The sequence below is a fragment of the Taudactylus pleione genome, unplaced genomic scaffold (genome assembly GCF_031769625.1).
Source record: "Taudactylus pleione unplaced genomic scaffold, aTauple2 ptg000012l, whole genome shotgun sequence".
Taxonomy (NCBI): domain Eukaryota; kingdom Metazoa; phylum Chordata; class Amphibia; order Anura; family Myobatrachidae; genus Taudactylus; species Taudactylus pleione.
In genome coordinates, this window is record NW_028284415.1 from 19,332,179 (window position 1) to 19,346,986 (window position 14,808).

The following is a 14,808-nucleotide window of genomic DNA, read 5'->3' on the forward strand; positions in this document are numbered from 1 at the left end:
CCAGCGTTTGTAAGAGTTCTATACGGTGGTGATGACTGGATATTCCATTTGTTACCATAGGTGTTGATTCCCTAATGTCTGGGCTTCAGTCTCTGATCCTGGAGGCGGCCATCTTGTATAGGTCTCAAAGTAATACATTCATATTGCCGATCCTTAAGACATCTTTGAGCGGCATTATGCAGGTGTTTTATTGTCCAAATGTTAATGGTATTTAATAAACATGATAGATACAGCCAACTTTGAAATTGCGAAGGTGAGCTCCCACCCTGGGGCCCCCCAGGAGAGAAGGGAACGCGTCATACCGGAGGCTTAGCTGGAGACTTATCCTGCTGGGAGGAGGATGCAGTGGCTCTAACCCTGCCTCTGGAACCCCGGGAGATAGCGGGAGCTCCTCTGCCACGACCCCTCAATCTCCCTGGGATACGAAAGGACCGAAATGATGGTCCAGCAAAGGGTTTCCTAGGAGGAGGAGCAGCAGATGGGAGATAACAGGATTTTGGTACTTACCGATAAATCACTTTCTCTGATTCCACAGGGGACACTGCAGGACTCCAAGACAGTGGGGTATAGACGGTGCTGAGTGGAGCTGGCACTTTAAATTTAGATGAAGTGTGACTAGCTCCTCCCCTCTATACCCCCCTATAGGCCAGTATTAGAACCGTGCCCGAGGGGAGCTGAGATTGGCAGAAGAGGAGGATACGAAAGTACACATAACAACTGAAAGGTGAAAACAAAGTAAAATAGAATGAAACAAGAGACAAGAAACAGGTCTCTAACATTCATAACATCATCCTAGACAACAAACATGACGCCAATAGGCATAACATGTATGTCAGGAAGAACAGCGCCGGGTGGGCGTCCAGTGTCCCCTGTGGAATCGGAGAAAGGGATTTATTGGTAAGTACCAAAATCCTGTTTTCTCCTTCATCCACTAGGGGACACTGGAGGACTTCAAGACAGTGGGGACGTCCCAGAGCTCCCATCACGGGTGGGAAAGCGCTGAGAACCCTGCAAAACAGACCGACCACATTGCGCCGCAGAAGTTGCAAAGGTGTGAAATCTGTAAAACCGAACAAAAGTATGCCGGCCCGACCAAGTAGCTGCCTGGCATAGAAATTCCATAGAAACGCCTCGAGCAGCCGCCCACAAGGCACCCACTGAGCGAGTGGAATGTGCGGTAATGGAAGATGGAGGTTCTCTAGACGAGGCCATATACACCTGTCGTATGGTCAGACGAATCCATTGAGCCAGCGTCTACTTGGAAGCTGACCAACCCGGACGAGCAGCATCATACAAAACAAAGAGAGTATCTGTCTTGCGAACGGCTGCCGTCCTGTCTACAAATATGCGAAGAGCTCTAACCACATCCAAGGATCTAGAAGAAGGAGAATCCTGTGGAAGAACCGGAACCACAATAGGTTGATTGATGTGGAGGGCCGAAACCACCTTAGGCAGAAAATCCATTCTGGTGCGTAGCTCAGCTCTATCCTCATGAAATACCAAATATGGTGGACGACATGATAAAGTTCCCAGCTCCGACACCCTCCTGGCGGATGCTAGAGCCAGCAGAAGTATCACCTTCCATGAAAGATACTTCAATTCCACCGACTCCAAAGGCTCGAACAGCGAAGACTGCAAGAAAGACAGGACGAAGTCCAAGTCCCATGGAGCTGTAGGAGGAACAAAGGGTGGTTGCAATCTAACCACACCCTGCAGAAAAGTCTGCACGTCCGGTAATAAGGCCAATTTCTTTTGGAAGAAAACTGAGAATGCTGAAATTTGTACCTTCAGAGATCCCAACCTAAGGCCCGCTGAGAAACCTGCTTGCAGAAAAAGCAGAAATCCGGGAAGACTGAACTCCGTAGAAGGCAAAACTCTACGTTCGCACCAGGCTACATACGCCTTCCAAATACGATGGTAATGCTTGGAAGTAACTTCCTTCCTGGCTCTAAGCATCGTAGGAATCACCTTGGAAGGTATCCCTTTACCTCTTAAGATGGCCCTTTCAACAACCACGCCGTCAAACGTAGCTGCTTTAAGTTTGAATAGACTAAAGGACCCTGAAGGAGCAGATCCTCTCTGAGTGGTAAAGGCCACGTATTGTCTACCAACAGGAGCTGAATGTTGGAGTACCAAGCTCTGCGAGGCCAGTCCGGAACTATCAGCAGGACCTTGGCCCGTTCCCTCTTGATGCGTTGAAGTATTCGAGGGAGAAGGGGAAATGGAGGAAACAGATAAATGAACTGGAACCGCCATGGTGTTGACAGTGCATCCACAGCCACCACTTGTGGATCCCTTGTTCGAGAGCAGTAAAGGGGCAGTTGATGGTTCTGCCTGGATGCCATGAGGTTGACCTGCGGTAGACCCCAACGTTGGACCAGCTGCTGAAACACCTGTGGATGTAGAGCCCATTCTCCTGGATGTACATCCTGACGACTGAGGTAATCTGCCTCCCAATTTTCGACGCCGAAATCGATCTTGCGTAGCTTTCCGCCCAGATAAGAATCCGGCTGACTTCCTTCATGGCCGCACGACTTCTGGTGCCTCCTTGTTTGTTTATGTATGCCACTGCTGTGGTATTGTCGGACTGAACCCTGATTGCTCGGCCCCTCAGTAAGTGAGCTGCTGTCTGTAATGCGTAGAAAACTGCTCTTAACTCCAATATGTTGATTGTAAGACTCGATTCCTGTGCTGTCCAGCATCCCTGGAAGTGATGCTCCAGAATTACTGCCCCCCAGCCTCTTAGACTCGCATCCATGGTAAGAAGCGTCCAATCCCACTCTCTGAATCTCTTTCCCTTCGCAAGGTGCCCTGAGTTTAGCCACCACAGTAGGGAAATCTGAGTCTTGGGTTGTAACCTGACTCTTTTGTGAAGAAACAGGTGGGATCCCGACCATTGTGATAGGAGATCTAGATGAAAAGGTCTGGAGTGAAAACGACCGCACTGGACAGCCTCGAAGGTTGCCACCATCTTCCCCAGAAGTCGGATACATGCATGAACCGAAACCTGACGACGTCGAAGGCCAACCTCACCATCTCATGAATGGAAGTTATCTTGTCCTGGGGAAGGAACACCCGTTGAGACACTGTGTCCATGACCATTCCTAGAAACTGCAATCTCTGTGTCGGTTGCAGATGCGATTTGGGAAAATTCAGGATCCATCCATGACGAACGAGGTGGTTGTGCGTCACGATGATGTCCTGTAATAGTTGATCCTTGGAATTCACCTTCAGGAGTAGGTCGTCCAGGTATGGACTAATAGTGATTCCTTGTTTCCGAAGGAGACTCATCATCACAGCCATTACCTTTGTGAATACCCATGGGGACGAAGATAAGCCGAAGGCCTGAAACTGGAGATGTGAATCCCGAACTGCGAATCTCAGGAAAGCCTGGTGAGGTGGCCAAATGGGAATGTGCAGGTAGGCGTCCTTGATATCTAGAGATACCATGAACTCGCCCTCCTCCAAGCCTGCAATTAACGACTGAAGAGACTCCATCTTGAACCTGAAAATCCGTAAGTACGGATTGAGATCCTTTAAGTTTAGAATAGGTCTGACCGAGCCGTCCGGCTTCGGAATGACAAAAAGACTGGAGTAAAATCCTTTTCCCTTCTGATGACTGGGGACTTGGATTACCACTTTCATGGACATAAGCCTGTCTATTGCTTTCTGTAAGACCACACTTCTGTCGTTGGAAACTGGCAAACCTGTGTTAAAAAAACGATTTGGGGGTTGCATTTGGAAATCGAGCTTGTAGCCCCAAATGATTAGATCTCGGACCCAAGCGTCTGAAGAGGTTTCCGTCCAGTCCTCGCTGAAGTCCTGAAGACGTGCTCCCACTCTGGGGTCCCCAGGTGAGAGGGGAGCCCGTCATGTACTGGGTTTAGAAGTGGACTTAACTGCCTGTAGACTTGAGCCTGTGGTGGCTGCGGTTCTACCCCGACCTCTGGAACCACGGGATGTTGATGATCCTCCTCTGAAACGACCACGTGAGCGCCCAGGGGCCCGAAAGGACCGAAACGAAGGTCTAGAGTAAGATCGATTAGGTGGAGGAGCAGTAGTTGGTAGAAAAGTGGATTTACCTCCAGTAGCCGGAGATATCCACTTGTCTAATTCTGCTCCAAAAAGAACACCTCCAGTGAAAGGGAGTGCTTCCACAGCCTTTTTGGATTCTGCGTCAGCCTGCCAAGTTTTGAGCCACAGCGCCCGCCGTGCTGAAATTGCCAGAGCAGAAGTTCTGGAGGCAATAGAACAAACATCCTTAGACGCTTCTCCCAGGTAAGCTGCCGCTTCACCTATATGTTCTGCTAGCGGAATGAGTTCCTCCACTGGCAGCTGATCTTTCATTCCATCCGCCAATTGCTTAGCCCAAATTTCGATAGCCTTGTTAGTCCAGCAGCTATCGCTGGACGAAGAGTCACCCCTGCAGCGATGTAAATTGACTTAAGAGTGCTCTCCAATCTCCGATCGGACATGTCCTTTAACGAAGTGACTCCAGGAACAGGGAGAGTAGTCTTTTTTGACAATCGCGATACAGATGTATCAACTGTAGTGGGAGTTTCACAAGCTTTACTATTATCTGCTGGAAAGGGATAAAATGATAGTAAACGCTGTGATATCTGAAACTATTTATCTGGATGTTCCCATGCTGTCGTTAGAAGGGAATCCAGCTCTCCCGATATAGGGAAAGCCGTAGCTTGTCTTTGCTTCTTAAGAAAGAAAGACTGTTTTGCAGGACCTGAGTCTTCTTCCTGTATTTGCAATACCTGTCGTATCGCAGCAATCAATGCTTCTATTCCCTCTGATACCGGTTCAGACTCCAGAGGCTCTTTAGGAGAATCTGGGGCATACTCTCCCTCTCCTAATTCCGGCATATCCTCCTCCTCCTCTGGGTCATCCCAATGGAGGACTGAGGGTAACAATCTCTTTTTAGAGACCTGCGGAGCGGACGCCATTGTCATGGCTTTGGAAATCCCCTCCATAGAAACAGCTAGGGATCTCGCCCATGCTGGTTCCTCTGTAGCAGCTGACCTGTAAGCCTCTCTTTCTCTGCGAGAAGCCTCCAGTTCAGCCGAGAGAGAGGACATAACAAATGTAACCTGCGTCCAAGACGGTGGTTCTGACATCTCTGCAGATTGTTGATCTGTATAACAACCGTCACACAATCTGGAGGTAGATGACTGTCCCTGCGTAAATTTTACTCTACACTTTTTGCAGGAAATTACTTTTGCGAAACGTTAGACCTGCCAGTCATGCTACATACAGACCCCACACAAACCACAAAGAGGTTAAGTGACAGGGTGAGAAAAAACAGAATATACTGGGGTACAGAGAGATTGGAGACAGTCACACTTGCCCACAACGGCGCTCCTAGCAGTGCCAGAATGCCAGGCAAAAGGCTTAATTATTATTATGCTCCAAAATGCTCTCTATACATCAGCCTAAACCCCTGCTGTAATACATACAGGTCCGTAGGCTGTCCAGCGCTGCCTCTCCCTGTAATGGCCGCCAGCAGTCTGCAGAGAAACGCTGGGGCTGATGGGAGGCAGGAGAAGGAAGTCGGAGCTAAGCTCCGCCCCCTGCATTCTAGCGCCGTTCTGTAAACCCAGTACATCTTATATGTATTTATATATACTGCCTCTGCAGTATTATGCTGTGCCGCCTAATGCCGGGAAAACACCGGCTACCCTGCTAGTCAGGGAGCCGGAGCGCACAGGAAGCCGCCTCTGTTAGCTATAAGCTGGCTTCCCTGCTAATCAGGGAGCCAGCTGTACATAGAGAGAGACGCCGTCGGCGCACTCTCTGGTGGTCTGTGAGGCTGCCTCTGATAGCCATAAGCTGGCTTCCCTGCTAATCAGGGAGCCAGCTGTACATACAGAGAGACGCGCTGGCGGCTGAGCTGCCGTCGGCGCGCTCTGTGGGGGGTCAGTGAGGGCTCCTCTGTCAGCGCTAAGCTGGCTACCCTGCTGATCAGGGAGCCAGCTGTACCTGGAGAGAGAGAGACGCGCTGGCTTTACTGCCGTAGGCGCGCTCTGTCAGCCCTAAGCTGGCTTCCCTGCTAATCAGGGAGCCAGCTGTACTTACAGATAACGCACTGGTGGCTGTGTCGCCGGCGCGGATCTGACTGTGGGACCACCTAATGTATCAATAAGCTGGCTGCCCTGCTAATCAGGGAGCCAGCTGTACTCACAGGGAGATGCTGAGGCTTGGAGGCTTCCTGCTGCTGCTGGTGCGGGTCTGACTGTGGGGGGTCCGCGATGTGCGCTGCACGCAGTGGCATGTGGCCCCCCCCCTGAAGACTGAGGTCTCAGGTGTCGGGGACCCCAGGCTAAGTGCATGCACTTGCGAGTGGGTCCCCTCCGGCAGCGTCCCGCGTAACAGACAGGCAGTTGCAGCTACTGCCCATCTGTCCTCAGTGATTGTATTATTAAAAACTATCCTAGCCCTAAGAGCAGGAGAGATCTTTTTTGTGACCTGCTCCCACTCGGGCACAAATTAATACTGGCCTATAGTGGGGTATAGAGGGGAGGAGCTAGTCACAAATAATTTAAATTTAAAGTGTCAGCTCCACTCAGCACCGTCTATACCCCACTGTCTTGAAGTCCTCCAGTGTCCCCTAGTGGATGAAGGAGAAAAGTGGACTTACCACCTGTGGCTTGAGATATCCACTTATCCAGTTCCGTTCCAAACAGAGATTCCTCTGTGAATGGAAGCGCTTCCACGACTCTCTTAGAGTCTGCATCTGCCTGCCATTGTCTCAGCCACAGTTCTATGCGGGCTGAGACAGCCAAAGCCGAGGTTCTAGAGGAAAGACTACAAATATCTTTTGTAGCCTCTCCAAGAAAAGAAGCAGACTCTGCAATCTGTTCCGCTAGAGGAACCAGATCCTCTGCTGGAACACCAGTCTTAAGGCCCTCAGCAAGCTGCGTAGCCCATGCTTCCACCGCCTTGTTGACCCAACAGCTGATTAATGCAGGTCGAAGGGACACCACCGCTACAGTGTACATAGACTTCAAGGTAGTTTCTAACTTCCTGTCAGAAGACTCCTTTAAAGAAACTGCTCCTGGAACAGGGAGCACCGTCTTTTTAGATAGACGTGACACTAAAGGAGGTGTTTTGCATAATTTCCTGCTCTCTGCAGGAAAGGGATAGTAGGGTAAAAGTTTACGTGAGATCTGAAACTTTTTATCTGGGTGTTTGTTTCTTATTAAAGATAGATGGCCTAACTTCCACCATCGCGACCATCGGGCTTGCGACGAGACCCTTGTGGTAGGGTCTCGTTGCCACAAGCCCTGGAGTGCTTTCGGCTCTATAAGAGCCGAGAGCACTCCCACTGACATCACTTGTGATGTTAGTGGGGCCGGCCCCAGACGGTTGGCGTTCCCATGGGAACGCCTCCGTCTGGGCAGCCACGCCCCCGGCACGCCCACCAAAGGGGGCGTGCTGTCACTCACCATTGACAGCACGCACCCTTTGCAGCGAGACCCGGAGCGACGGCCTTGGCATGCGCACTGGGCCAACATCGACCCGCTTACGAGCACTCATTGCTCGAGAGCGGGTCTAAATTAGGCCCTTAGACCCCTTTGAAGTCATGTTACCAATTCACTGTTCACACACACACAGAGAAAAGGTTGTGATACACACAAACACACACAGAGAGACTGTTTAGAAAGAAGAGATTAAGGGCATAGAGGGAGATTATGCTATTAACCCAGCCCAAGCAGCGCTGATGCAGAGACCAGCGCTGTGTAACACAATATAATGTGCTGTAATCGCTATGTAAACACAGTCTAACCTGCACTACACAAGTCTTACCCCCTTGTGCAGTCACAATCTGGGCAGACAGGTCTCTCTTCTGCGTTTGTCAGTAGCCTGTGTCTTCTAAAATGGCCACCAGCCTCCTTCTGGGAGAGCTGGGGCAGCTGGGAGGTAAGAGCAGAACTGTGTTAGGCTCCGTCCCCTCCATTCTGGCGCCTTTCAGCGCTGTATCAGTTGCTGATTTAAATGCCCGCCTGTCATTTCTCCTGGCCACCCTGCTACTCAGGCTGCCAGGAGTCACTAACTTTCTTGCTGCGAAATGCTGCCGGTGGCAGGCTGAGCTAATGGGGGACCGCGACGAGCGCCGCACGTCTGGGTACCCCCCAGAGACAGTGGTCTCTGTAGCTGAAGACCCCAGCACACGCCGCAAGCAGCGGTGGTGAGGTCTCCCCGGCAGCTTCAAAGAAGCAGACAGGCAGGGGCAGTGAGCTGCCTGTCTGATCCTCTTGCTGATCGAGGATCCTTGATTTTTAGCAGAGAGCTCTTTGTATGTGACCAGCTCCCTTGGCACAAACTTAAGACTGATCTGTAGGAGGGTATAGAGGGGGAGGAGCTAGCTACTATTCAGATTTATTAAAGTGCCAGCTCCCGGTTATCCCACAACTATACCCCACTGTACTGAGACTGCAGTGTCCCCTAGTGTATGAAGGAGAAAGGGTTAATACTTCAATATCGTTAATATGAAGAGGTTAATGCTTTTATTTGGGTTTATTAATGGGAAGGGGCTCTGTTGAGTAAACAAAGGGAGGCAGTGGGATGGTTAATGAATATGGATAAAATTAATTGATGACACATGGATTAATTAATAATGGAGATAAGGGAGTTAATGATTATAATACTCTATGTATTATATAACCGTCTTGAAAATGCTCTATGTGGTATATGGCAGGCTTAAAAATGCTCTCTGTGCTTTAAGCCGCTCTCAGAATCACTCTCTGTGGTGTTTGGTAGTCTCAAAAATGCTTCTCTATGTTGTATGGTAGACTCCAAAACACTCTCTCTGTTGTTTGGCGGGCTAAAATATGCAATGTATAGTGCCTCTCAAAAAATGCTCTCTATTATATGGCTGGCATTACAGTGCAGTCTGTATCATATGGCATCAAATAGGGTGCTTTTTGTACAGTATGGTTGTCATTATTATTATTTATTTATATTAGCGTTCCCGCTAGGCTGTTTTAGCGGGGCGCGGCGCCCTGCCCTCTTTCTGGAAGGCAAAAAGCGCCCTGCCCTCCAGAAGGAGGGCAAAAAGCGCCCTGCCCTAACAGCCTGCGGGAACTGTCTTCACCCGCGGGTTGCAGTGTCCCGCGGGTGAAGAAATGTGCGGTGACCCGGTCACCGCCGGAGAATAGACGCCGGGCGCATGTGCCTAGACTGAACCTTCACTGTACGGGCGATGTCGGAAGCGACCAGTGGGCACACGCATCGCTGGTCGCTTCCAAAACATGCCAGATGCATGCGCGATTTGCAAGCGATTGCACGATAACGACGTCGTTATCGTGCAATCGCTTGGTTAAATCGCTAAGTGGATACCCCCTTTAGACATATTAAGTTTGAGAAATCGCTTGGACATCCAGGAAGATATAACAGAGAGACAGTTGGAAATACGAGTGAGGAGGGAGAGATGTCATGGGTGGAAAGGTAGATCTGTGTCATCAGCATAGAGATGATAATGGAGGTCAAAACCATGCTATCTGTATTGATGCCTGGCACCAGGAGGAAGTCTGTATTGTATAGTGTCCCTTTTTTGTACATGATGTTCATATAGAATACATTGGCATCAATTATGAGTTTTGTTTCACTTGCTTAATGTATGGTTTGTTGTGGGTAACTGGGGCCAATTCATTGAACACAACCAAATAGGATATAATTTATACCATATAAATACAAATTCCCATCTTCCCCAGCGCTGGTCTACCCTCCCATTTTTCAGTTTTTGCACAAAAAATGAGGAATTAAAAAAATAAGATACAGCATTGCAACAGAACAACCTAATGGGACTAGAACAGAGGTTCCCAATGTCTGTCCTTAAGGCACATTGGGGGAGATGTTAAGAAGCCCAGAAGCGGTATAAGCACACTTTAGGTGCGCTGATACCGCTTCTCCTCGATGTATGATCGGGGGTCTGGGCATTAAATGACAGAGGTGCTATGCGCCCCTGTCATTATCGGCGCTGCTATCTACAAGATAGCAGCGCCGATAGCCAGGGTAATGTACGAACGGTCAGATCGCCTGACCGTTCGGCCTGCTGTAGCTGTCGTTATCGACAGCTACAGCCTGGCGCTGCCCTATCTCCACAGCAGGGACAGCGCTATCCCTGCTGCCGGCTCCAGGCTGCACGCGGGGGATCTCGCTAGTCGCGAGATCCCGCGCATGCTCAGTGGAGCCGGCCGGGACAGAGCATCAGCACTAGGCTGATGCGCTGTGGTCTCTAGCGGGTAGCGCCGAAGGGGGGAGTTAACGCTGCCCCTCTCCAGCCAATGAGATCGGTAGTGCTTCCTGCTTGGTAAAGAGGCAAAGCAGGAAGCGTTATAGCGGCACGTTAAGTGCCGCTATCATACATCTACCCTCCTAGGTTTTAAGGGGTAATTTGATCTAACCACCTGTGCGCAACCATAGATATCTCTAAAACCTGAACTGTTGGGGTGCCTTGAGGACAGCGTTTGGGAGCCTCTGGCCTAGGAGGAAAGCGTATTCTATTAACTGTGAGGCAAGAAAAATGGAGTGGGCGGCATTCAGCAATTTAGGAGCTCCGGAACCAAGCTCTATCTCACTCCCCCGTGTATACGTTCTGAAGCGCCTGCATAGTGCTGCATACCACCAGTAACTACAAGCTAAAAATCTGCCATGCTTTACCTGCGGCAGACTGTACTTATCTACTATGCGGCGGAGTGACATTTTGGCGTTATCGCGACTGCGGTGCGTTACCCGCTGCTGCGTCTCCTCAGTAACAATCAGCAGCACAGCAGCCGTACTACACCCACGTGGGGCACACACTGCTGTCAATCAAATGTGCGCAACCCGGTCCACACAGTGCCGCGCCTACTCCATGTTAGATTCCATGGAAACTACCACAGCCTATAGAAGTGATGCACAGAAGAATGACAACCACCTCCAGCCACTCTCTGCCAGGGGTGGGCGTTAAAACTGGGAAAAAAATGATGGAGAGAGAAAGGGCAAGAGCAAAGTAACGGTTTCAGCGTGATTGATGGTTAAAGCGGCCAATCATATCTGGGATAGGTGTGGATGAGAGCAGGTGGTAGCCAATAGCGGACGTAGAAAGGTTTAGTAAACCCCTCCTGGTGTCGTGTGGGCGTGGTCGCTGAGGTGACGGGGCTGGAAGGACGGGGCCGGACTGGCGGTTACCGGGAGGTGCAGACAAGGAGCAAGGGAGCCCAGGAGCCGCTGGTAAGAGGGGATGCTGGGGTGGGTGCCTGTCTAGCTACATGCATGATACAGCACATTCATATGCACGACATGGTACACATACTCCATCAGTGGTAATTCATATACTGCGATTATCAGAGACATCATCAGCTCATTGAATACTTACAGATAATTACCCAAATGCACCGGTAACAAACAGCCTGATCATATTAGTGCAATACTTACCAATACATTTCTCTAATGGGTCATGTACTCTCAGCCAATGGAATACCTTAACCCCCCAAGTATGCTGTTATAAAAATATCCTCTCCTCAATTTCTTGGATCAGAAAACAAAACCTATTATATTCACAGGGAACAACGTTCTGTGCCCAGAAAATACCCCTCCTTGAGAACCCCCTTTTGAAATACAAAAGGCTCCTACTCAAATACTTTAAATGGTGTGCCCACAATATGAAAGCAATCATAGCAAAATATTTAAAACATTTATATAGGAATTTTTTAATAATGTCCCTCTGAAACCTCTAAGTCATTTGTGATATTACATTAGACTGTGTGAGAGTAGTGTTTCAGAATTGCTGCTCTGACTTTGAACACTAATTAACCCTCAGCCAAATAATTCTATGAAATCAGATTTTAATTCTAATCTAACCACCGTGATCCAGATCTCACTAATAGCATGTGCTCTGCAATAAGACCCACGGATGTTCCTCACTTTCTCCATCTTCTGAGATTGTTCATTACAATATAAATTGTTTAGTAAGTTTCCTCTAGCCCTCTCCATTATTGGTTGTATATCCCAACTGCAATATCACAAATACCTTTCATTCTTCTTATCCCTTTCCCATACACCCTTCACATTCCCTGCTCCTTCCAATTCCTTCCATCAGCCGCCTCTTTTGGTGACAGTGCCATCATTTAAACCCCCCCTCTAATGAAGCTTCTACTTCCAAAGTTTTTTTTTTGTAGAGTAAAGCATTCCTTTCTGCATGCTGGTCATCCTCTCATTAGATAATTGCCTCATTTCCGAAATAGTGTTAAGTTATTAAGTCAGGACCTTAAACTTTAAATTCCTCCCTTTTCAATACTCTGCAGAGATGAGGTGTGTTAAGATTTGCCTGAGGAAATATTCTTACAACATAGCCTAATGGTAACTGGTGTTTTTCCCATTCATTCACAGTGTGCGAAGGCAGCCATGTTTCTTTTGGTCCCTATGGTAGGAGAAGGGTTAAACGTTTTGAACAGACCGTATGGTCTACTCTTTAGCCCTGGCTGGTGCCTACATGAGAAGCTTGGTTTCTCCTCTGGCTAGTGCCCATGTGCTTTGGGCCCTGCCCATGTGCCCTTGTATGCAAATGGTAGAACATGTATGGAACATGGTACCTGGTGCAGGTATTAGACACAATATGGCCATCACAGGTTGTTTGTTTAAACCTGCTTAATCCAAGCACCATGTCCTTGCTACAGAATTTAACCTCAGTGCAAGCACATGAATTAGGGTGACTCCCAGGCCTTGCTATTGAGTTGTTTTCAGTCAGGCCTGTAGGCTGCTTTATCCTGCTGGGTGAGAGGATTGCAGGAAAAGGGTTAAGTTCGAGGAACAAGTATGGAGCACAGTTACCCAGCTGGATGGGTGGCTGCTCAGATCTCTTATTGCAGCAGCTCAGAGGGAACAAAGAGCTTGTCTACATCATGACTAGCAGCTTCCATGCTCGCAGTCCTCCTCTTCTCTGTCTAACCCCCTCCTCTGTTCTCCCCCCACCTCACCACCTACAGGAATATAGCAGCATAGATCAGTACCACAGGGCCAGGGCAGCATTCTGTTTTCCTCTTTACCAGCACCTGGTTTCTTTACAAGCCTTGCCTCTCCTCCATATCCCTAGCAACTATCCATTCTGTTCCCAAAAGCACCTATTACTTTATTCTGTGGAAAACCTCCCCTAACCTGTCAGTTTTATCCCAAATATTTGCAGCATACTGTCCTTCTCTAGTCTGAGAAACTGGCTTTGTCTGCTGAGAAACATACCCATTCCAGCAGCAGCCACACACCACTCCTTATATGTGGGTCGGGGACATTGTTGTGCATTAACCTCTTCATCACTAAATTGACTAATATGTAACAAATGTTTGTAATCTTTCTAAAAATCTGTAATGTTTAAATGCGTTTATAGTAAAGGTGGCTTTAATTCTCACTGTAAATAGTAATTCTCTTCATAGAGTGAAATGAAGTTGATGGCGAATTAAGCCATTGCTGCTGCTATTCTCATGTCAATTTAAAAGATCTTTTTTCTGTTATTTTTCACTGTCTGCATATTCAAATCAGTATCTACCACATCTGCTGGGAGACAAATGTACTATTTGTTTTCTTTGGACTGAAATTGTTGGATAGTAATAGCACAGTATTGGCGATAGGCAATATATTATGTCACAGGCCTGGCCGACCTTTGGCTCTACAGCTGTTGTGAAACTACAAGTCCCAGCATGCTTTACCAGCAGATCGGTGGGAGAGTATGCTTGGAATTGCAGTTTCACAACAGCGGAGAGCCACAGGGTTGGCTAGGCCTGGATATTGACTTCAATATGGTGCTGTCAACAGCTTAGAAACATGGCATGTTACGAAAACTGGTGCAAGCAAAGAGACAGTGTTGTCCATAGCAACCACATGGTGACTGTTTCTTTCTAGTGTAGTTTAGAAAATGAAAGCATATACCTTTCACTTGCTATAGGCAACAAAACCATTTAATCTGCACCTTGGGCTCCAAGCCAAAGGGCACACCATTGTCTGACTGGATATCAAAATAAGGGGCTGAACATTTTCCCAAAGGGATGCCTGTATTTCTTGACCTGGTTACTATCTATTTGGCTCAGATTTTCTGGTGAAGCTTCTTGTACATAGAAATTGAGTGTTGTGTGTAAAGTGCAGTGAGATGATGTGATGGTTCTGTAAAAGATTGGATGACATACACACGTTGGCCTCCTATAGTTTATAAGTTTCCATGTGCTAGGAAAGCAGTGACTGGTGACACTTGTAAGTTAGCTCATCAGTCATCTGGTATTCATATTGTAATGGGTGAAAACTATATCCAGCTTGATTACTAATTACTTCCCCAACTATTACATAACTCTCATTCAAGTAGGTTCTCTCCCTGGACAGTGCTATTGGCAGGTCATTTAATCAAAGCCTGCTCTCTTTTATACCCTCGGCAATATATATATTTTCTATAATTGTAAGGCTAATACTGTATGTATTTTTCACATTAAATGCCCATTTCACTTTTGCAAAATGTTTATAAATATAATGTTACCGCTTTAGTAGCTGTTTGATGGAACACACATCATCTTTGCTGTTGTTTTTCTTTTAATGCAATCTCCTCAGAAGGGGGGGGATTCAATTCAACGCGCTAATGAATAGCGACGGGAGGGACTCCCGACCTTATTCAATACACCGCGCTGTTTGGGCAATACACCGCGCTGTTTGGGCGCGCTAAGGATTTCTTCTCACACCCCCCTGGGGATGCGAAGAGAAATCCGACCGAAGTGCCGGGTGCGCTGCTGTTTTTCTACATAGTGCGGTGCTAACAACCGCGTGCCCGGCACTTTGGTCAGA

General features: G+C 48.2%; 1 protein-coding gene and 1 pseudogene across 3 annotated transcripts in view; one reads left to right on the plus strand and one right to left on the minus strand.

Annotated features, from left to right (window-relative positions):
* Window positions 1–3,870: 3,870 nt before the first annotated feature.
* LOC148542509 (lamina-associated polypeptide 2-like) lies at window positions 3,871–4,874 on the minus strand (annotated as a pseudogene).
* Window positions 4,875–11,116: 6,242 nt separating this feature from the next.
* Window positions 11,117–14,808, plus strand: part of MYH10 (myosin heavy chain 10) — a 190,638-nt gene continuing 186,946 nt past the window's right edge. For all 3 annotated transcript variants that reach the window (XM_088468837.1, XM_088468841.1, XM_088468846.1), the window contains exon 1: window positions 11,117–11,223. The gene's annotated coding sequence lies outside the window, so the exon portion shown is untranslated. The remainder of the gene's footprint in view (window positions 11,224–14,808) is intronic.